Genomic DNA, 24278 nt, shown 5'->3' with positions numbered 1-24278 from the left:
CGAAAATGATTAGCAAAAACACATTCACATTATTTTAGAAAACAGAAAAACTGGTATTGATGTAAATAAGAGTATCAATAAATATTTTATATATTTTGGTCCTATGTTACTGACATATTTCTAATTATATTTTTTGAAGAATCTTTCTTATATTTATATTTAATAAATGTACTCACTTGACATTCAACTGATAATTTATCTTTGCAGAAAACATAAGCAAATGCTTCCCAAAGGTTTCCAGAGATTTTTTTTCAGTTTTATAATTTATTTCTATATAGCTAAGCATTATTTTTTATTATGCACAGGATTTTATTATTTTATTCTGTATCCCTGTCTCCTCCACACTATACAGGTAACATGCAAAGAAATCAATATTCGTGCTAAGTTTGAAATATACTTTCCATTAACGAATACAAGAATTCAGCATGAAGACTCAACAATTGAAAAGAATTCAAGGTACATGAGGCATAGATAGGAGGGTTTCCATAACAATTTTACTTTTTTACTGTAAGAATATAGATTACTTCAAACACAATGACTAATTCACATTCATTTGGAACAATGAAACAAAATTTTAATATCAACATATACTATTACTGTCTAAATGTAGAGTCGAAATTCTTACCTGAGTTTTGCTTAGTATACAGTTATTTTTTAAAGACAGGAAATGTATGACAAATTGTCAGGATAATAACACTCACAGTGGAAAAATGAAAGGGGAAAGGAAGGAATCACTTTAAAAAGAAACTCCAAATCTTTCTGCTTCCCAGCTCTACAGTAGTTTTGCTCTGCATCTTGTAAGCAACTGTCTTTGCTCCGAGAACAACACATGCTCTGCCTCAGCAGGAAAATATAAAAATTAAATAGAAAACCACAAGGTTATTAAACACTCTTACCCTCTGGGCTTGCTGGGCTGCTCCAGTGTCTCAGTTGCAGCCATATGTGTAAACAACAGAATTTCCTGCATCCTTTTCTCATCTGTACAGTTCTGGAGTCCTAGCCAACAGGATTATTTCCAGCATTAAGGGCACTCCACACGAACTCAAAAAAGATTCCCATTGGTTGTGAAGTTTTATTGAAACCACTACCACAACCCCCTCTTTGGATCACCATTGAGCCAATCAAAATAAAATCATTTTTAATGTTCCCTAAGTATGGTTATCCAAAGCTTTCCATACAATCATTTGAAACCTCTACTGTGGATGAAAAAGAAAAAGACACCCACGCCTTCATCCACAAGTGTACTTCATGTTTAATCACAACAGTATAACTTGTAATAATAATAGAAAAAACTAAAATAGCAAAGCAAAAAAAAAAAAAAGCCTAGAAAGTACCTATCTGAAAAATATTTAAAGGAAATTATACTGCAGATTACAGGAACAATATAAAATATTCATCCAATCTGATTTGCATTAGATTGCACAAAAGCAAAATAAATCATATTTAATAAAAGATTTGAGTATACAAATCATGAAACAAGAACTGTATGTCAAAACCCTTGATCGTGGTCATATTGGCAGGAATTGTGAGCTGTAGTCCCCAGGGTGCCCAGTGAAAGCTCTCTGGCCCCTTTCCCTGGGGAAAAAGAATATGAAGTAGCTTTCTAGTGACATGACTCAGCTGTCAGGAAGTGTTCTGATGGGGGTTGTGGGGGGAGGCGAGAGACCACATAAAAAAGAGCTTCTCTGGTCGAAACTAGCAGCAAAAAATGTCTAAAGTAAAAAAGAAAAAGTCAAAAGGTAACAGGATCGACTTGCTCCTTATAAGTAGCAAAAAAACAACATTTGAAATTTAGGCAATAAATGTCTTCAAATTATTTTATTTTTCACCATTCCCTAATTTGTAGGCTTATTACGGTGTTTTCATCTATCTCTACTTAACATTCTTTTCCCCCTTACTTTCTGATGCAATGGAAAAGGTGGCTATCTTCCTGTATAAAGCCAATTGACCCATTCGAGCTAAACTTAATCATGATTCTCTCTCCTCTATCTTTGAGCTTTCCCTCTTGTCTGGATTTTCCCCACATGATGTTAAATACCATACATTCTTTAGTCAATTTCATGTATGCCAATGAACTTTACTTTCAATTCAGTCATTTTCACTTTCAGGTACCATTCCTTCTTGTCATGGCTAAATGATTGAAAGTTCTCCAGCCAAGAATTTTATTTAGTCTTGCATCCACCTGATTTTAATTCATCAAAGTGACAATACACACACACACACACACACACACACACACACACACACATGCATGCACATAAATATTCTATTTATTTTTAATTTTTCCAACTCACCTTAATCCTTCTAGTTGACATCTACACAGCCTTTCATACTGTTCACAACCCTGCCCACATGAAGACATCTCTTGTCTTGGCACAACACTCTCCTGGTTTTCCTCTTGACCTCTTTTGCTGGCTCTCCTTGCCCTCTTTGATGATGCTTCATCCTCCATCTATCCTTTGGTGTATGTCACGTATGTTCTTAGATAAATCTACATATAAATGTGTATATTCTCTCTCTGGATAATGCCACCCATCCTCATAGTTTCAATTACCATCTTTCTTTTTAGATGACTCCCAAATATCTACTTTTAGACCCAATGACTGTCTGAATTTCCAATACTCATATTCATCAGCCCACTATACCCCTCAACTAGAAAATGACACAGATATGGCATCAGCTTGTCTAAACTGAAATCATCATCTCTCCATGAACCTGCTGTGTTATCTGTATAAATGTCAACCCAGTTTTACAGTTGCCCAAAGAAAAATCCTGGAAGTCATCCTTGACTCCTTCTATTCTATATCAAATCCAGCACTAGTTCCTTTTGATTGTACTTCAATAATTTGCCCAGTCTTCTTTTCTCACTGCCACTACTCTGGTTCAGACAACCATCATGATCTTTCTAGATCACTGCAGTGTCTCTCTGTCTCTTAAATTGTCTCTCTTCTCCCAGCCTTCTCCTGCTCCATCTTTAAAAAGATACCGTAGTCTATTTCCGGTACTTATGCACTTGAAGTCCCTGAAGGTTTTTAAATCTTTTTGTCAACTCCCTTCTTCGTAATACACTGGCTTTTCCTGGCTTCTAAACCACAACTTTTTTGGATTATGGTTTCATCTTTCTGACCATGTCATATTTTTATCTCCTCTTTTATTACTTTTCTCTCCTTTCAATGGTGGAACACCTTCAAGAGGCCATCACTGGTCCTATTCTTATTTCACATTTCTGTCTAGGGGAGCACATCTGTTTTTGAGGCTTCTTTTGCCACACGTATTTGGTGAGTTGAATTGTGTCCTCTAAGAAGATATATTGAAATCCTAACTTCCTGTACCTATGAAGATGATTATTTGGAAATATCATCTTTGAAGATGTAATCAGGTTACACTGAGGCCACACTGGGTGAGGGGGGACCATATTCCAAGGACTTGTATCCTCATAAGAAGAGGGAAATTTAGACAAAACGCACAGGGGAGAATGTCATGGGAGAGAGAGAGACAGCAATTGGAGTGATAGGTCTACAAACCAAGGATTGCCAACAATCACCAGAATTAAGAAGAGTCAAAAAAGGGTTCTCCCCTAGGGCTTTCAAAAGAGTATGGCGGACTGACATCTTGATTTTGGACTTCTGTCCTTCAGAACTATGAGATCTATTGTTTTAAGCCACAAACTTGTGATATTTGTTACAGCAGCCCTAGTAAACTAATAGACATATAATTCTGAAATACATAGGGTCTTTCCTTAATAGTTTCTAAAGCTTCAGATCTGTATTTCCAAAGTCTAATGAAATATTCACTAGGAGCTGTTTAAATCTTTCAATAATCTCCAATCATCAAAGCTCTTATATTTCTTCCAAAGACTCTACTGTATCTTGTAATCTCAATCTTAAATAAATAAACTACCACCTATCCAGTCTCTCAATCTAGAAACCTCTTTGCTATTCCTAAGTTCTTACTCTTCTTCACCATTCAAATTTAATAACCCATCTTTACATTAAAACCTGAAACCTCTCTCTTCACTTTATCTCTTTCTGTATCTTTGCATTTGTTTTTGTCTTACCACAGCATTTTTTTTTTTTTTTTTTTTTTTTTTTTACTGGCAAGTTTACAAATTAATGACCAGTAAAATCTGACTATATGTGGAGGGCACTGTCTTCACTTGCAGCTTTCTCATGTGAAGGCTCTTTTTGCCCCACACAGGCCACATCCATTAGGGTCAGAAAACGGAGAAGGTGTCCGACTTCATCCTTATTGCCAAGTCTGGCTCACAAATTATTTGTTCATTGATAGCATGGGACCTCTCAGAATCAAAAACAAAGTTATCTATGGTCTCCATCCTAGTTTCAAAGGGTACATCGACACCATGGTTATAATACCCCTGTGCACACACACCTCCATTATCCTAACACTCCATATCATATAACAATCACTTGGGGACATATGAAAAAGAGACGAGAAAAATTCAGCCGTGAGGTTTCCAAAATTTGTTGGCAAGTTTATAATGTCTTGAGGTACTCAGCACACATCAATGAAGGCTATTTTTTTTTAGTGAATTCCAGTTTCATTCTATATGTTACATCCACCCTGTGGGTTCTGATATTTACCTACGCAGTATCCTTTCTCCCTTTCCTCCCTACAAAACAATTTTTTATTTTTGTTTGGAGCAACAATGTGGTCATTTTTTTTGAAGCCTACCTTACCAAGCCTCCCATACAAATATATTTGGCTGTGTGGTGCAGTTTTGCCAATGAAACATAAGTGGAAACCTAATGGGTTTAGAAAACTTTTGTATTTCTAATGCCAGCCTGTTGACTTCTTTCTCCTTTTTCATTCCTTGAACAAGACAAGGAGGCTGGAGATGGGGAAGCTGTTCTTAAATGATAATAAGCTCGTGAAGTCAAGATTCAGATGCAAGCCACACATTAAGAACAGCAGAAAAACTCTGAGTTTTAATCAACCTCATGAGAGATTTCAGTGATGGGAGGAAAAGAGAACTTAATCTGGTGAAACCACTGTCATCAGGTTTCTCCTATGTCCTTATTTATTAGATTGGGAGCTAGAGGCCAATGGAAAATTGTAATAGTATCTAGCTGGAGAAACAATGGGGAATAAATATTAATCAAAACTGATTTACTCTAGATTCTTATCACCTAACTGGGAGGTCCAGAAGAAATCATGAAATTGAAAACTCCTATAGCAACCTTTACCCAATATTACATCTATCTCTCATCATCTCTGTGGGGCAGTTCCTGATTCCCATAGAAATAGTTAACGCTACAGCTAAAGCTATACTGGTGGATTTATTTACCTCTCTGTTTTCTCAAAAAGCTATGAATTTCTTAAGAAGATAATGTTGTATTTATATTTTAATATTTTGCAAAAAACAAAGCAAATAAATTAATGAGTAAGACCACAAAGCTGACAGCTGGTTGGTAGCAGAGCTAAGACATATCTTGGTCTCATCATTTAATGAAACAGTAAATGGATAAATGGATGGATAGATGGATAGATGGACGGATGGATAGATGGATGGATGGATGGATGGATGTTCTACGAACATAATGAAGAAAATAAAAATAACGTCTCAGAATCGGACATGTTATAGAGAAAGCAAATTAGAAAGATATACTATCAAAATATTGAATAAGTATACAGTGATTTTAAATTCTTCTAACATTGTTTTTTATTCTACTTTTATAAATTGAAAGAATTAATAGTACTAACATTAGATACATATATGCCTGTCATTGACAAACTTTTTTAAAAAATAGAAATACCAATGAAGTCAGACAGATAATTTTCTGTGGACCTTAGTAACTATTTGAATTCAGCTGTAGTTTAAAAATCTTAACTGCTACAATTTTAATGACTTAACAATATTTGTAAAATTACTCTAAAACAACATGTTACAATGTCAGCAACTGAAAATTTTTTGTAAGGAAGCCAATTTTGGTTTTGATTGAAACGTACTAGGTGATTTGAAATCATAGATTACAACCGTGCATGAACTCACAGAGTGCAGCTGTGATGTTCCAAATGCACTCTTCATTAATCAGGAGAGACCAGCTGGGCAGCCAGCAGATCTTATTAAACTAACCTGTGTGTGCCCATCATGTAAGTCCAAATGACAATAAGTGAATCTTATTGCATCATTATAGAAAATATTATTTTCTTCCCTCCTGCTATTTTAAAAATAGGAATAATTGTCTCTCAATGTCCAAATTTTCTTTATAAACAGAATATGCACTTTTATGAAAATGTCTAAGCTATGACACAAAACTAACTATATTTATATTTTGTCAACTAAAGGAAAAGTTAAGAAAACTATTTAAGAAAAATAAATCTAATCTACAATATCTAACATGCAGAAAAAAGAAGAGATCTTGATGTCAGACAGACCTGAGTTCAAGCATTGGTTGTGTATTCTCAAAGAGTTACATCTCTAAGCCACGGTTCATGTATGTGTAAAAAAGATGTAACCTGTAGAAAGATTCTGACAGTTAAGAAATAATGGATGTAAAGTGCTAAAACAGTACATCACAAACAACTGAATGAATTAAAGGAATGGATTAAAGCTATCATTAGCAATAGTTGTTTTTAAAAGTAGTTATGTTGACCTAACTACAACATCTACAAAATAATCTAAAATCAAATTTTTATATTGTAAATATGAACATTAAGTAACTTCAGGCATGTCCCAGTCTGATGGTATAACTTACGTTACTACCTCTCAACCTGGTAGCTTTATGGTTGTGGTCTTGTTTTGGCACCCACTACTTAGGCTCTGACCAAAGCAGTTAGACACATTACTTAAGCTTCTAATAAAAACTGTGAAATTATCTTTGTGAGACTGAAAATTTTAGGACATTTCCTTGGGAATATCTAATTATTAAGAGGTGGCCTAGAAATAAATATTTGCTTTTTAAATCATTAGATATAGCTGATAAAATTAGGATTAAAAATATAGTCATTAGGTTTTAATTGAGCTCATATCAGCAGTAAATGGTTAACTGTTCTTTCCTTGGTTAATAATAGTAGGATGCACGCAGCTTCTTGGAATGATTTCTCCAACTCAGCACTGTGGACCTTTGGACCAGATAATGCTTTGTTATGTGAGGCTGTCCTGTGCAGCAGCCGCCACCTACTAGTTACCAGTAGCACATCTAGTTGTGCAAACCAAAAATGTTACCAGACATTGCCAAATGTTCCCTGAGAGGCAAAATCTCTATCAGTTGAGATACACTGTTTATAGTGATGGAGTAGTGAAAAGATGAGGCTACGATTTAGCTCTGCTACTCAGCAGCTGTCAGCTGTGTGGTCTTAGGCAAAGTTGACTCCATTATTCCAAGTCTCATTTTTATTTTTCATATATAAATATATATATGAATATATGAGAGAAAATATATATATAGTCAGGAAATTAGACTAGATAATTTTGAAAGTTTAGCTTACTAAAACATTAGGTGCTTTAAAATCTCTGTCTCCCTCTCATACACACACACACACACATACACACACTCTATTTACAGATTTCAAACACAGTCATTTATGTAGTCTGTACGCATTAGGATATCAAACACATAAGGAATAAAAAAAAACATTGTTACAAAACCCATTTTTGTTTGCAGGAAGCAGTCTTACAGTGTATAATTAATTTTTCTGAGTGACTTCTACTCCAGGATTACCACATACACAGAAAGAACAAATGCTTCACCTTAATACATCTAAATCAATAAGGCTAAGCACTGCTTTTTTTCTCAAAAGAACTCAACGTCCACTATACTGATGAAAAGTGCTTTTACTGATCAGGAACTATACTAAATTGCAATTCAACTTGACCTCACTAAGGAAAGAGTGTCTACAACTTAACAAAAACAACATTGATTAAGAAAACATATCTCATTTCTGAATCTGTAAACTCGAACTATTTGGGCAGCCCTTGCTAAATAATCTCTTTCAAGACAGAACTAATCCTCCTCAATGCATAATTGTCCTGAATAATGTTAATAAATATTCTTGGCAGCAATATCGAACCACCACTTGCTAAGGCATATGGATTAATTTTCTTTACATAGTATGAGTTTTATTTTACTCTCTTGAAAGTTTATTGTTTTTTGCTAATCTCTCCTTTTGATTTCTTAGGACAAAACATTACCCACACTCTGTGAAATTCAAAAAATGTCATTTCCTTATATCATAAGAGATTGTCATTTTTGGCCATAAATTGCAGCTATAAACAAAACACAATAAAAGTTACCAAAACAGTAATGCTTATAGCATAATCTATGGCTTTAAAGACAATGTGAACCAAGTCCTAAAAGATCTAGGTTTGTTCTTGATCCTAACATGTTGCTTATGTTAGACCACATATTTTACTGAAGGAGATTTTGGGAATTAAAAATGTATATATGTAGAAAATTATTATTTTTCTTATATTACAAGGATCTATATAAATAATGATTGAGTGGTAAAACATATTCTTTAATAAAAACAATATTGCATTTATTCTAAGGTACGAATTTCTAAACTATTATATTTAATTAGTCATGACATTAACCAGGTTTGATGGCTGGTATGGTTTGAATCTGTGTCCCCACTCAAATTTCATGTCAAATTGTAATCCCGAATGTTGGAGGTGAGGTTTGGTGGGAGGTGATTGGATCATGGGGGTGGATCTTTCATGAGTGGTTTACAACCATCCCCTTGGTGCTGTTCTCATGATAAGAATTCTCGTGAGATCTGGTTGTTTAAAAGTGTGTGTCACTTCCCTCTCTCTCTTCCTCCTGCTCCCACCATGTGAGATGCCTCACTCACCCTTTGCCTTCTGCCATGACTGGAAGCTTTTCTGAGCGCCGCCCCCCACAAAACAGAAGCTGCCATGCTTCCTGCACAGCCTGCAGAACTATGAGTCAATTAACGTCTTTTCTTTATAAATGACCCAGTCCCAGGCATTTCTTTACAGCAATGCCAGAATGTACTAATACAACGGCTCTTAACAAATATTGAATATCTAGAGCATATGTGAGGTAAGCCAGTGCAGCTTAAGGATTTAAAAAATTCATATAAATGAAACAGAAAAATGTCATGATTGAAAAAAGCACTATTAGAATTGTTATACAATTTCCTTTTGAGAAAGAGTAAAACATGGAGTTTAGTCTTGAGTATCAACTGTTAAACCTAAGGCAATTATACTCAAAAACACTCATAAATGTTATCAGCAGACTTTAATTTAATAGGCTCCATATAGTATATTCCCTCTCCTATTTCCTATAGCATAAAAGTATTGCTCCTGTTTTAAAAATAAGCCTCTAACAATGGTGAAATCAAGAAAGAGTGATTTACATCTTCTGATGTAAATCAGACAAGACATTTTGGGGACTTTCTAAACACCAAAAATATATGGGAACTGATGACAGGGACATCTAAGCATGGGAAACTACATCACCCAATATCTGAAAGAGAAGGCTGTCAACAAGGTAAAAGTCAGTCTTCCAAAAGTATCTGGTAGAAAATCTAAGTGCAGTGTAAACTCAAACCAATGAGGTATAAACCATCAGGATTATCAATGCATTGCCTGCCTGACCACAGGGCTTGGGACCTTTTCTCTCTGCTCACACACACAGCAGCTGCTTGGACGGCAGAGTCTAATGCTGGAAGAAGTGACATTTAAATGAAGTAGATCATCTCTCTGGGGAGGCTTCCTAGCATGAGCACAAGGGACAGGGAGAGACACATCACAAAGTTTTAGGAAACTTCAAGACTACAACAAGCACTAAAAAATAAAGGAAAGAGGTTGTCCACTCCTAGTGAAACACACTTAAGAAATCTACTCAAACATAAGACTTCCTTACGTTTAGATTATGGACATCTAGAACCTGATTACCTTCTCTCCACCCACATATCACAGTGGGAAATCTGACTGAAAACAGGAGCCTTCCCAGGCCAGGACTGCTGGATAAATAAGCGAACCAATCGCACCAACCTCCACTGGATACCAATTACCTCACCTGCAAAACGAGGCCAGTAAGTTGTTGAAAAGATGATTGTGAATCTGCAAAAGAGAATCTCTAGCCTGGCAGATAGTAAGCACTCATTAAATGTAAATGGCAGGTATAATAACAATAGTAACAATAATAATAATAATGGCATACATTCAATTACACTAAAAAAGAATGGCCTCACATACCGTTAAATTTTTGTTTTTGTTTGGTGCTAATTAATCAATCCTGTGATTAAAATATGGCCTTTGTCTTTTAGAAACAATGTTGAATATTTTTACTGTATTATGAAACATGATTAGCACAACACCACAAACATGAAAAATGAATATTATTTTCATTCTAAACAGTTTCAAGCAAATTTCCCTGATGATTTCATTTAGTTTTGGTTAATCAATGCTGATTAAGTCAAATCTTTTATTTCCAACTACTGGAAATTAGAGAGTGAAGACAGTGTCTCCGAACTGTAGGAGGATAATGCACCCCTGATCCAGATCAAAAAAAGCTGAGAATATCAAAACTCTGATGTCAAAGCAGAGGACACGCAAAAATATCCATTCAGATGAAAAAGAAATATGCAGTGCAATTAGCTAATTAAATAAAGCACTAATATTTCCATGGCATACTTTCCTATACACAAACATAGCTTGTATTGACTTCAAAAACCTTTGAGAGAGAAGAGGAAAAGGAATAAATCATTACATTTATATATATGTGTGTGTATATATATATGTGTGTGTGTGTGTGTGTGTGTGTTTGAAAGGTGATTTTATTTCATTATATTCCTACACAACAAGGACAAAGAGGTGTATTTGTTGATTTTCCTCATGAACTCTAAAATGCACCAAATAAGTAAAAATATAAACTTTTGGGTGATAAGCTGAATAAAAATACATAATTTAATCCAAATCCTAGAAGTACAAAAATGAAAATTTGGACCTATAAACATTATTAACCATCTTTCCAAGAAAATTCAATGATGATAATGTATTTGATAGGATAGTAAAAGAACAAGACTGCCATTGCTTCTTCAAAGAGAAATTGTATTCCTATTCATTGAAATCAGAAAATTTCACTTTCTGGTTAAATGATAGAAATTATTTACACAATATAGCTACCATAAAAGTAGCTTCAGTATTTACATTCTTTGTCTAATTCTAGAAACCCCCCAAAATACCTCAATGACTGTTATTCTAGTTATACCTCTTAGATCTTAAAAATTGAAATTAAAACATTTTCTCACTTTAACTAAAATAATCTACAAAGGCTCAGCAATACATGTTATTATAAAAAAATTTTTAAATAGCTATAACCCAATCTTTCTGTCTTCTATTTATTCCACAAATCATTATACAAGCCAAATCCAGATAAGCTCTAGACCATTTTTAAAATAACAAAATAATAATATTTTGATGGCATATCATCAAAATTAACCTAAGAAATTATTTATCACATTGGCTTTCAAATGTTTTTAAAGTAATGGAGAACTTTTGTTTAAGAGTTAAACTATATATTACACAGAAGTCATGGATGTCAAAAGTGAAACTTCTCCCATTAATTCTTGGAGGACAGCCTGGATACCTGCCCACTTGGAAACTCTCTTCACATCTAATTTCCTCCAACAATGGCCCTTGGAGGTCATCCATGGAATCCCCAGACTCTAAGGAGCACTTTGGAAAATAACTAATGTAATAAAATTATTGTTTTACAGATAAAGAATCTTGAATTCAGCCAAAAAATTCTATATCCAAATTTCTTTCTGTCCACCCACTCATTCTTCTCTTATTAATTTTCTGAGAACTTAAATGTGTTCTTGTTTAAAATTAATACATATTACATAAGTCATAGATGTTTCTTTTCAATAAATCAGAAAATATAAATACGCACAAAGAAGACTACCACTCATAGCCTCCATAATCAGCTAAGTAATGAAGGCATTTTGTTTTGTACTTTTCATGATGTTGTTAGCCAATTACTACAGATGATACATACAAAAACAGATAAGTTATGCTTATCTATGCTTAATTAGTTGCAAGATGAACTAATCAGAATGTGTTTTTATGTATCCCTAAAACTTTAACAGATATGATAGTGTTTTTTCCATCAGAGTTTGTAGACTATGGTCTTAATAAGCCCTCTAAATATTCTACTCACTTCTGGCTTGTCTGGTGTGATTATAATTATGTCATTGTTCTGACACTGATTTCGTTCTCCTCAGACTGTATTATGACAGAAGGATAGGAAAGTTGACACAGACTTGTGACTAGACTGCCTTCCAGGTGAATGCAAAATGTTTCTGATCCAAGTAACATCAGCCAAAATGGTAGAGTAGGGAACTCTGGGGCCCAGAAACACAGAAAGACTTATTAAAACTGTCAGATTTAACAAGAAACCTGTCAGAAACCTCAGCATCATTAGTCATTAGGAAATGTGAATCAAAGCAACAAGGAGATACTATCTTATTTCCACTGGGATAGCTAAGATTATAAAAACATAACAAATGATTTTTAAAATGATTGAAAACAAATTAAAAATATATTTCATGACATGAAAATCATGAAATTCACATTACAGTGCCTGTGAATAAACTTATGGAAGCAAAAAAAAAAAAAAAAAAAAACAGTGTTGATGAAAATGTGGAGGTGAAATCCTTACATATTGATGGGAGGAATGCAAAATGGTGCAGCTGCTTTGGAAAATTGTCTGGCAGTTCCCCAAAATTAAAATTGTACTGAAATAAACACCTACATTCACACAAACACTTGTACACAAATGTTTATAGCAGCATTATTCATAATGGCCAAAAGTAGAAACAACCCTTTCACTGAGGAATGGACAAAGAAATCATGGCACATAAAGTCAATAGAATATAATTCAGCAATAAAAAGCAATAAAGTACTGATGCATGCTAAAACATTGAGAAAGCTAGGAAACATTATGATAAGTAAAAGAAGTCAGTGAAAAAAAACAACATATTGTATAATTCATTTATACAGAATGTGCAGAATCTGCAAATAAATAAGGATAGAAAGTAGATAATTGTTTGCCTACAGTTGAGGATAGCAAGAAATCAGGAATGACTGCTGATGCACACAGGGTTTCTTTCTTAATTTTATTTTATCTTGGTTGATAAAAGTGTTCTAAAACTGATTTTGATGATGGTGGCACAATTTTGTGAATATACTAAAACTATTGAACTGTACATTTTAAATAGGTGGAATGTATGGCATGTGAATTACAGCTCAATACAATTGTTTTCTTTTTAAAAAATCAACCCATGTGTGAGGCAGCAAGCTTGCCTAAGCTATCAGAGCTCCTTATAATCAATAGCAAGGCTCTGTAGAATCAATAATGTAACTCATCTCTACAGTCACCTATATTTTTAGATTTTTTCCTTTCCTCACTGCATGATTTCCTGCTTCTCTACTTTAATGGTCTCCAAACATTTTTGATTATGCAACAATCATCAAATTATATTCCGTAAGAACCCATAACATAAATAAATGTACTTAATTTATTTATAAATATAATGACATACTGTTGGGCTAATATGTGATGTACATTATTGAATTGTTATGAAAATACAAAAGAAAGGTGAGATTTTAAAATATAAATGAATCTTTATTATTTTCTTCATACTTTTCAATTGCCTTAAGCAATCTTATACTAAGCAATCATTGTGCTATGCTTAAGCAATCTTTGACCTTAGACTATGTGGCCTTAAGCAACACAGTACAAGGAAAAGATATAATCCCCAGCATCTATGCTACTAGGTTTCCTATTGGCCTACTTCCTTATAGTTCTCTCCTGATGAGGACTATACATCTCATAATTTCCTGCTGCACTGTCAGCTCACACACACATAAAAACGCAAACACATGTGTGTGCACATAAATTTCCTGCCAGAGTAAATTTTGGGCAGTTTTATTTTTTGTTTATCAAGCTACTGGGAGATGAGGGCAAGGTATTTGGGAACATCTGTCAACCTCGTAGAAAAAAGGATGGCTGTCCAGTTCTCTGGATAGTGTGTGTCATTAAACAGGAATGCATAACGAACCTTCTTATTATTATTCAGAATAACCTCTATCCAAATTTAGAATAAGTCAGGTTCCTTTTTCATATACCCACCCTATTTACCTTTTAAGAGTCTTCACTTCAAAATTCTGGTACTAGGTTTTCACAGTTTTTTTTTTTTTTTTTTCTGGTTTTCTTCCTTTTCATCATTGTAGACTATAACTAGAAATCACTTTGACCAGAAGTCATCACTGTTCCTTGATGGTTCTGCTTCCCCAAGTCTGAATTCCTTCAAAGCAGTTCCCATGCCCTGTTCACCTTTTTATCCCCAGTTCCCAGCACATTAGCTTGATAAGCATTTGTTTTTCAATAAACGCTCTTTGAATAAGCATGTGATTTATTCAATCAGTTATGCATGTGGGATTTGGGAATTTTTTAACATAAACATATTTCAGTTAACTGAGTGACTTTAGGGAAAGTTTCTCAATTCACTGTGACTTAGTCTTTGCTTGTTTACTACTTATTTAAAAAAAAAAAAAAAAGATTTGACCTGATGACATCCAAAATCCTGTTTATCTCTGAATCAGCAATATCTGCTGAGATGGCAAACTAAAACCGGGTACATCTCACATAAAATAGTGTTGCAGCTACTCAATTATAAATGTAATAGCGTCAAAGCTAAAAGAAAGGATTTCTGGCAATCAAACTTATACAGAAATGGTAGAAATCAAATATGAATTCCTAAAGAGTAAATTAGTTGATGAAAAAGAAATGGCAAATCTTAGAAAAAGATGGATGGTGTTGTTTTTGGAAAATTAAGAAAGTTCCTTTGCTGGCAAAGAGAGATTTTGAACTCAGTAACAAGTAACTTTTGCCATTAATTGAAAGAAACATACTAGGACAGTTTGGAATATGAAGAGGGAAAACGTTGACTCTCTTCTAGAGTCCCAAGTACATCAGACGGTCATAAAGTTGTTCTGCTGTTAGATTGTAGGTGCTAGTCTTGGGTTATGTCTCCCATTTCCTTGCCTGAAAGTGTTACCTCACTTGTTAAACTTATGGATCAGTGGTTTAACGAATACCCTTATGCAAGCTCTATAGTTTCTGAACTAATTTCGAATCTAGTACCTGTAACCTATCAGCAAGTAATGAGAATCTTCCTTTAAAAATCGAAGAAAATTTCCCATTTGATTCATTGCAATATACTTGTCAACCCTGAATCTCTTCTCTCCCTTGAAAAGCAATTGCAATCACTGTATCTGACATATTTAGGAAACTGTTCTTAGTTATTTATGTTTATTTGTTTATTTACTTCCAGGCAAGACTCTCTTCGAGTTACTCTTTAATCTGCTTAATTTGAGGCACATGATATAGTAATGCCTTTACTTGAATAGCTTATCATTTATACCAATTTAAAATTCCATATACCATAAAATAGTTTCTTTTTCTACAAGCACAGAGATCTAAATACCCCCTTTAACCCATACCAACAAAAAGATTTTAAGCAGCTAGAATAAAAGGAGAAATGACATTTTGTTGATCTGTAAGGAAACTAAGAATTATTAGGCCCAACATGAAGTGAAAGTTAGAAATCAAGGAGAAAAAGAGTGCTAAAGACAACTTTCATTGTGAAGGTATTTGCCTAAAATTGGTAACTTTGACTCCCATTTTGAGGACTTCTCAGGGCCTAAGAGAGAGGAAAGAAAGCCTAGAAACTGACAATGTGGGACTCCAACAGCATAGACCCTCATATAAAAGTGGAAATCCAAAATAACTATAACTTGAGAGTAAAAGTCAATGATCAATTCACCTACTGAGAAGAAAGATACAGCAAAGACATATGCACATCTTGAGCTTGTATTGAGTGTTGAAGGGAGAAATAGTCCTTTAAAACATGGAAACACAAGCTGAACCTGTTACGAGTTTGCAGCTCTACTTCGTGCTACCTGCTTAATCAACAAGTTCTCAGCAAAATTATTTTTAAATGGTTTTGAGTTGAAAATTTCCCCACGGAACTGATGGAAATAAATTCAACCAAGATCACAAATATTTCCTATAGGTAAAATTCCAAGGAAAATTATCTGCACAGCCAAACACACACAGACACACAATATATAAGTACCATAAAGGATGTAAGGAGTGAAATTCGGGAAAAAAATGGTAATACAATAAAAACTACAAAAAGTTTATGTATTAGAATTATTTGAGACTAACCAGAAATAATTATTTTCAACGTGTATCAATAAGTCTTTTTTTTATATTTAAAGTTCAGGGGTACATATGCAGGTTTGTTTCATAGGTAAACTTGGGTCATAGGGTTTTTTTTGTACAGATTATTTCATTACCCAGGTATTAAGCCTATTACCCATTAGTTATTTTTCTTGACCCTCTCCCTCCTCCCACTCTCCCCCCTCCGACAGGCCATGGTGTGTGTTGTTCCCTTATGTTCATGTGTTTTCATCATTTAGCTCCCACTTATAAGTGAGAACACGCGAGATTTTGTTTTTTGTTCCTGAGTTAGTTTGCTAAGGATAATGACCTCCAGCTGCATCCATGTCTTTGCAAAGAACATGATCTCATTCTTTTTTGTGGCTGCATGGTATTCCGTGGTGTATATGTATCACATTTTCTCTATTCCGTTTTCTATTCATGGACATTTAGGTTGATTCTGTGTCTTTGTTATTGTGAAGAGTGCTACAAGGAACACTCACATGCATGTGTCTTTATAATAGAACAATAATTCTTAAAAATATAGCAAAGTGAAGAAATTATGAAAAATGTCCAAGTAGTTTTTAAATAAATATGAATTCTAAATATAAAAACTAAATGATTGAAATTTTGAAAACTAATTGGAAATGGTTAATAAGCAGATTATACCCAACTGAGGTGACAATTAGTGAACTTGAAAATATAAGCCAAAGAAAAACCCAGAATACACTCCACAGATAAAAGAGACGGAAACTATGAAACAGAGGTTAAGAAATGTACAGGACAATGTAGAAATATACAACAGTCATCTAAACATAATGCCCAAAAATGGACACAGAGAACAGAGAGAAGAAATAATCAAAGATATATTGCAGTAGAATTAGAGTATCATCACTCTGCATATCATGAATTAATAAAGAATCCAGGGGCCGGGCTTTGTGGCTCACGCCTGTAATCCCAGCACTTGGGGAGGTCAAGGCAGGCAGAACACGAGGTCAGGAGATTGAGACCATCTTGGCCAACATGGTGAAACCCCATCTCTACTAAAAATACAAAAATTAGCTGGGCGTGGTGGCGTGTGCCTGTAGTCCCACCTACTCAGGAGGCTGAGGCAGGAGAATCACTTGAACCCAGGAGGGAGAGGTTGCAGTGAGCCGAGGTCGCACCACTGCACTCCAGCCTGCCAACAGAGCGAGACTCCATCAAAAAAAAAAAAAAAAATCCAGGAGTTATCGATGCCTACCAGCATCACATAAGGAAAGCAATCTATTTTTTACATTTCCTGATGAAAGTACCAGCATTTCCTGTGTAGTATTCTTGCCAAGAAAACCTAAATGAGATTAAACCTCTAAATCTATCATTTCATGTATAAGAAATATAGAGAAGAGGAAAAAATTAAATTCCATACTTGGTTATAACAATAAATAAATGTCAAGGGAAAAGAGACAAAATACCTATCAAGAAAACACAATGTATAGATCTTATCTAAATCAAACACTAACTAAACAACTTAAAATGACCTTATATAATAAAAGGAATTTCTCACTATCTAGCAAAATTAAATATACCTTTACCTTTCATGCAGCAGTATTTCCACTTTAAAAAATATATAACAAAGATAAACTGGTGAAAACACAAAAAAAAGTATAAGAAGGTCATTCATTGCAAAAATAATTTTAAAACAGTATATTAGAAATAGCACAAATATCTGTCAATATTAGAAGTGATAAATAATTAGTAGCATGTCAACATAATCTCCAGTTGTAAAAAAGAATGAGGGATATTTCTATATATGACTATAAAGTGATGTCTAGAATATAAAGTGAAAAGACAAAACAAAAAATAACAGAAAAGAAGAAAGGCAACACATGATTATGTATACATATACAAATATATATATAGCATATATTTTAAATCTTTTATGTATAATATGTTAAAATAAACGGAAAAACTATAATATTTCAAAGGAAAAGTATAAGTGGTACTGATTAGGTAATTAATATATATTAAAATTAAAAGTAAATGATAATATTTTTAAATGACAACTATTAGGATTATTAAATGAAGAGTAAAGAAGTTAAATTTTGATTATACCTCTTTTGTAGTTTCAACTTTGAGACCATGCAAAATTAAATTAAAAATAAGTCAATCTCTAAAATTCTAAAATAAAACAAAGCAATTGAGCTTAAACATGTATTCAGTTAGTGGCATATAGACACACAGTGATCAATAATCCTAAGTTATTTAAATCACAATAATTTGACAAAAACAGCTGTAAAAATATTTAGTTATTTTCTGTAATAATATTCTTCGTGGTAGTGTTGATATTGTTATTCTGAGACTGTTGTATGTATATTACAGATAAAGCAAATGAGAGATTTTGTGGACCGTGATAAGCTAATGCTACCATTCCTGCTGTCATCAAGAACCAGGATTTGCAACACGGAGAAAAGAGATACAGATGTGAGACTCAAGAGTTTAATAGAAACCCTGGTCCTGATTTTGAATGGAAGCATGAGTGTGAATCCATTCTGTACTGTATATAGATACATGCATATATAATTATTATATTCAACTATACTTATTTATAAACATATACATATATATTTATATACTCTAGTTTTGTTAAGTGAAAAAAATTAGGAATAGTGACAAATCCAGTAGCAAAGACAACCCCTAATACCCAAAGAGTTGTCTCAAAATATCATTTCCCATTGAAAGATACTAAGATTAAAAAGGAACAATTTCAGTATGAATAAAAATTATAACTTCAAAGGTGCCTATTGCAGAATGTTAGTGAACCACCTGCCTAATTTTTAATTTCTGTGTGTGTGTGTGTGTGTGTGTGTGTGTGTTTCTTGTACGGCATATTTTTAAACTAATGATATTATGGTCACTTTTACATAACCCTTCAACAAATTATAGGTACCATTGAAAGAAAAGGCATACATTTTTGCAAATGTTTTTACTCTTAAGCACAAGCAAAATTTCAATTTTGGGTAAAATATGTGACTGAGTTAATATAAATATTTGACTATTTTGTGGTGTTATTATTGTTTTCATTGTTCAAGAAATCAGTCATGCCATCCGGGTGTTTTGCCACCCAAATATTTTAAGACCAGTCAACATGTTTATATTTCAGACAACTATCTTTTAAAATTAAATAATGTTTTTATAGCTCCCAAAACCGTTAGTCTTAATGATAGCCAATAAGTAATATAATATACTTTGCATTTTATGTACTTGAAAAATATAGCTTTTATTAAAAGGGAAAATTGAATTCAATTTTAACAAATAAAATTATTTTAAGCAGTGCTTCAAAACCAATCATATTTAAGTACTAATTTACAATTAAAATACATTTATATTAGGGTACAATATAACAAGGCAATTTAGTCATTTAATTTTTTATAAATTCCAGTACATACAGTAAATAAAAATGTGTTATGGAAAAAATAAGTCAGAGAAGATTAACTTTTTAAAAACTTCATTTTAGATAAACTTTATTTTCTCTTTACTGCATATGAAGCAAACTAACTTCTTGGATATATCAGAGCACATCAAATTAACCTTTCCTTTCTCCCAGGCTCCTCTGCCATGTTACTATTATAGTATTTCACTTAGACACATTCTTATAACTTTGGGAGTGCAAATTATTTACAGCTGTTGACATCCTCTAAAAGAAGGAACTCAATCCGATTCTTTTGACTTGGCATTGTTTTTTCTAGTTTTGAAAATGTTGTTTCCAAGAATGAAAATACCTTTGTTTGGAATAAATTATTATGGCTAATGACATGTTTTTGAGTGCATGTTCATATTGATTGAATCCTTTCTTAACTTTCTAACTTCTATTTTATATTCTGCTTTTTATGGTTTATGTCTCAGGAATCAAAACTTTGTAACATTCATTTGCCCTCTTACCACTTAACCAGAAAGCTTTAACTCCCTTTTACAGACTCACACTGGTTTGCTATTTCTCTCTCTTCTCATAGTTTCCATCTCCTTGATATTCTTTCTTCCTGAAATTTTTCTGGTAAACTATAGAGACCTCTGGGAAAGTGTTTCACTGAACTCTCCCAAATAAAATACTAAAGCCATTCTTTTAATTAGTCTGTTTAGAGTGATGGAGAAAAGTCTGGCTATACTCTGCTTAACACTCCTTCTTTCCTTGGGCTAGATAAATTATTTCTAAATTTCAATTTCCAAGTAAACATACAATTAACATTTTATCAATTTAAATAATTTATCAGAGATAACATCTATCAAGGAATAATAAAAGAACTTTTTAAATAGGACAGTTTAATTTTACAAAAGAACTAAAATTCTCTTGTTTCTTAAGAGTCCAGATTTTGCTCAAACCTGTAAAGTTCAAAGCAACATGGAAAGTTGGCCATAGATCTTATGAAGAGAGCCAAGCTCGACAGTTTGGGTCAAAAAGTAAAAATTTCACTCATTGCTTAAATATTAGAAGTTATTCACAGCGGCAGATAATTTGTACTCTACAAATTCCAAAAATATGTTGCTGAGTATGATTTTGTTTTAATTATTTGGTTTGGCCGCCTATGCTACCAGCTTTCAATATTATTTCCAACTTTCCATTTCACATTGTGCTGGCAACAAAAAAGATTTCAGTACAAAAATTCACTGAGTAAAAAAAGTGTCATTATGTTAAATGGTACTAGATTTTGTACAAGGCCCTGGCAATTTCTAATTTTGATGGACAGTTCAAGGTGTTCAAATTTGGGGTTGAGGACTTTTGGATCTTTGTCATCACGGGAGAATAATTTGATTCTGCTCCTCATTACATTTGACTTTGCATTTTATTACATTTATCACTCACCTTGGAAATGTGTAGAAATGAAATTATAAAGATTTTTAAAAGTGCATGGTGAAACAATAATTCTAAAACATTTGGAAACAGGAAAGACCTATTTACCTAAAGAGACTCTGACCAGATAAGTATCTTGACAATCCTTGTTTCCAGAAGATGTATGTGTATATGTGTGTGTGTGTGTGTGTGTGTGTATTTCAGAGTAACAACTCATATGTACATAAATGTAAGTCTCTCTCTCTTTTTATAAGTAAATTCAGCTTCTAAGTGACCTTGATTTTAACCTCTACTTTCACTGATGGCAGAAAGCTCTTATTTTTCCCAATTCAAGGCAACTCAGTCACATTGCAGTTGAAAATTGATATTCTGTTAGCAGATATTCAAATGTATCCATAGCCACATGTCTGCACAGTTTCAAGGCCCATGCTCTCTTGACCTTACCGCTCCTTGCTTACAGAGCAAGTGGTCCCAAGATTTCTCCAAACCTCCTTATCCTTTCCTCTTTCATAAGGGTTACCTAAACCCCAGAGAGCAAGATAAGGAGAGGCAGTTAAGTGGTTAAGTGTGTGTGACTTGTATTCATCCTGAGATGAAGAGGTGAGTATCTAACCCCTGGACCATGTTCAGTTATTGTTATTTTGCACCCTGACACACTACATCCCTGATGATTTTACATATTTAGAAGTGATATCTGCCACAGGTGTCACCAGTCCCTCTTACAGCTTCTCATCTTGACTAGTCACATAACCTACATTTTCTCATCCTGACCCAACGTATCTCCAAAGAACATCCTCTCCCCTTTGCAGGGCTTGGGAAGTCTTGGCTGCTTTGACCACATCACCTTGGAGTGTATCAAAACTATGGAGCTGCCTGCAGGACCATTTACCTAAACGCCACCATGCAGCCATTGATAATGTAAACAGATTTTATGTTGTTTTGCCTGTTGCATTTTGGAAGGTCAGGCACAAGATCCCAAATCTGGGAATTCCCCAAAATCTATCTTCTCAGTTGAAGGTCTACTTACTCTATCAGCATTAATATCAATCCAGGTCCCTGCAGAACCATTTCTTGTAACCTACTGATTGAACTTCTGTTTCTTTCAGGGTGATGCAATATTTGGTGTTTTACCATATTAAATATTCTTCCTTTGACGGTTTAAAACACCATGCTGAGTACTCTGGGCTTCGCTCTAAATTTGTAAAACTCAGTTTGTTAAATTCACAGAAAATTCTTTCTTTTTTCTTCTTTCTACAAAGCCTGGCTCTTATGCATCAAGATATATTACAACTTTGAGATTTAAGAAAAACTTTACAAAATTACACAGGCTTCCTAGTAATAAAATGCATCAACCATCCTATTAAAACCAATGTACACAGGAATAAATCACTTTTGACTAAATGGTACAGGAAGAACTGCAGTGAAAGGAATTGCTGAAAATCTTCCAGGTTTTACTGAGCAGAATATGATCTAGTTAATTTTTCGCCATAGGTTGAATTATTAGCCACAATTCTCCCCTCCCCTGTGGTAGGAGGATGCATCCACAACCTTGCCTTGGTGTCATGGAAGCAGAGTACACTTCCCCAGTTCAATAAACTTGTCTTATCCAGTGGAATAAGGTAAGTTGCACCTTGTTATTTCTAAACCCATGCCTTAATAGAAATTAAGTATTTAGTCTAGATCAACTGACACATGGATACATAAGAAATAAATGCTTATTTTTGTATGCCACTGAAATTTTGAAATGTTTGTTAGGCAGCAGTAGCTGACTGATACTATGTGGAATACACACTATGTGTTTTGTTTTTCTTGTATTGCATCAACTAGTGGAGATTTAAAAGCAAAAGAAACTTAAGGGAATCATGATTTCTTTAACAAGAGATTTCTTACCTCTTAGTGAAATATTCACATGGTCCCTCAAAGGCATATGCAGAGGAGCCACTATAGCCATCTGGTCAAATCTTTCATTAAATATGGAGATGCTCTTCTTTAAGGTTTTAGAAAAGTTCATATGGTCTCTGCTTCCAACATCTAGTCCAAGCTATCATCTTTTCCAGCTGGACTAATGAAGTAGCCTCTATACCCACCTCCTGGAATACCCCCTTACTGCAACCTGTTCCTCTCTAGTCTGTTCCTCATCCTAATATATTCAATGCAAATATGACCATATTGTTCTACAGCTTAAAATCCTTCAGTGCTTTCTCATTTGTTTCAGGAGAAAAGCCAAACAGTTCAACATGTCCTATAAGGATCAGCATAATCTGTTCCCATTCTATCTCTACAGTCTCAGTTTTTGATTTTAGCATTGGTCTGTGTATTTTAGCCAGAAGAATTACTTTCAGATTATTGGAAGAGATCTTGCTTTTTTTTTTGGTAACTCATAGCCTTCCTTATTACTACTCACTTCTAGTCTTCTTGCCTAGCTGCCAGTGAGTTTTGCAATCCCGTGTTGAGAGTATGTTTTCCACTGCCAACTAGTTAGTCTGGATTCTTGCTGAAATCAGAGCCCAAGGCTTTGATTGGAGGGAGGTTATCTAGCGATCATTCCAGGAGGAATGGTAGGGTTGAAGAAAATGAGAGGAGAAAAGCAGAAGATAAGGTGTGCTATGGACCTAATTGTGTACCCTTTAAACTCATATGTTGAACCTCTAACCCCCAATGCGATGTTATTTGGAGATGGGGCCTTTGGGAGGTAATAAGCGTTAGATGAGATCAAGTAGGTGAAGCCTTCCTGATGGGAAGAGCATCCTTATAATAGCTTTCATCCCCTTCTGTGCTTATGAAAAATATATTTACCCATCGATTCAATCTTTTTTTTTTTTTTTCGAGATGGAGTTTCACTCTTGTTGCCCAGGCTGGAGTGTAATGGCACGATTTCGGCTCACCACAGCCTCCGCCTCCCGGGTTCAAGCCATTCTCCTGCCTCAGCCTCTTGAGTAGCTAGGATTACAGGCATGCACCACCATGCCTGGCAAATTTTGTATTTTTAGTAGAGACAGGGTTTCTCCATGTTGGTCAGGCTGGTCTTCAACTCCCAACCTCAGGTGATCCACCTCCCTCGGCCTTCCAAAGTGCTGGGATTACAGGCGTGAGCCACCGAATTCAGCCATCAATTCCATCTTTACATTTCACCTTCCTTACTACCTCATTCCCCTTTCTTCTAGTTAAAATTATGCCTTTGTAATAACTTCCATTACTTGTTATAATAGTTTAAGAAATTCTTATCCATATTT

At 34.2% G+C, this 24278-nt stretch overlaps 1 protein-coding gene across 14 annotated transcripts in view; it reads right to left on the bottom strand.

Moving 5' to 3' along the window:
- Nucleotides 1-24278, bottom strand: part of CCDC102B (coiled-coil domain containing 102B) — a 376391-nt gene that overhangs the window by 299250 nt on the left and 52863 nt on the right. For 2 of the 14 annotated variants that reach the window (XM_063716946.1, XM_063716947.1), the window contains exon 1: nt 626-1124. The exons of 11 other annotated variants lie outside the window; for them this stretch is intronic. The gene's annotated coding sequence lies outside the window, so the exon portion shown is untranslated. Of the gene's footprint in view, nt 1-625; nt 1125-9880; nt 9950-24278 lie in introns of those variants that run through there. One more of the 14 variants, XM_063716948.1, reaches the window with a different exon arrangement.

The sequence above is a fragment of the Pongo abelii genome, chromosome 17, assembly GCF_028885655.2.
Source record: "Pongo abelii isolate AG06213 chromosome 17, NHGRI_mPonAbe1-v2.0_pri, whole genome shotgun sequence".
Taxonomy (NCBI): domain Eukaryota; kingdom Metazoa; phylum Chordata; class Mammalia; order Primates; family Hominidae; genus Pongo; species Pongo abelii.
The sequence above is the reverse complement of the archived record's forward strand: the minus strand, read 5'-3'. Positions and strand labels throughout refer to the sequence as shown.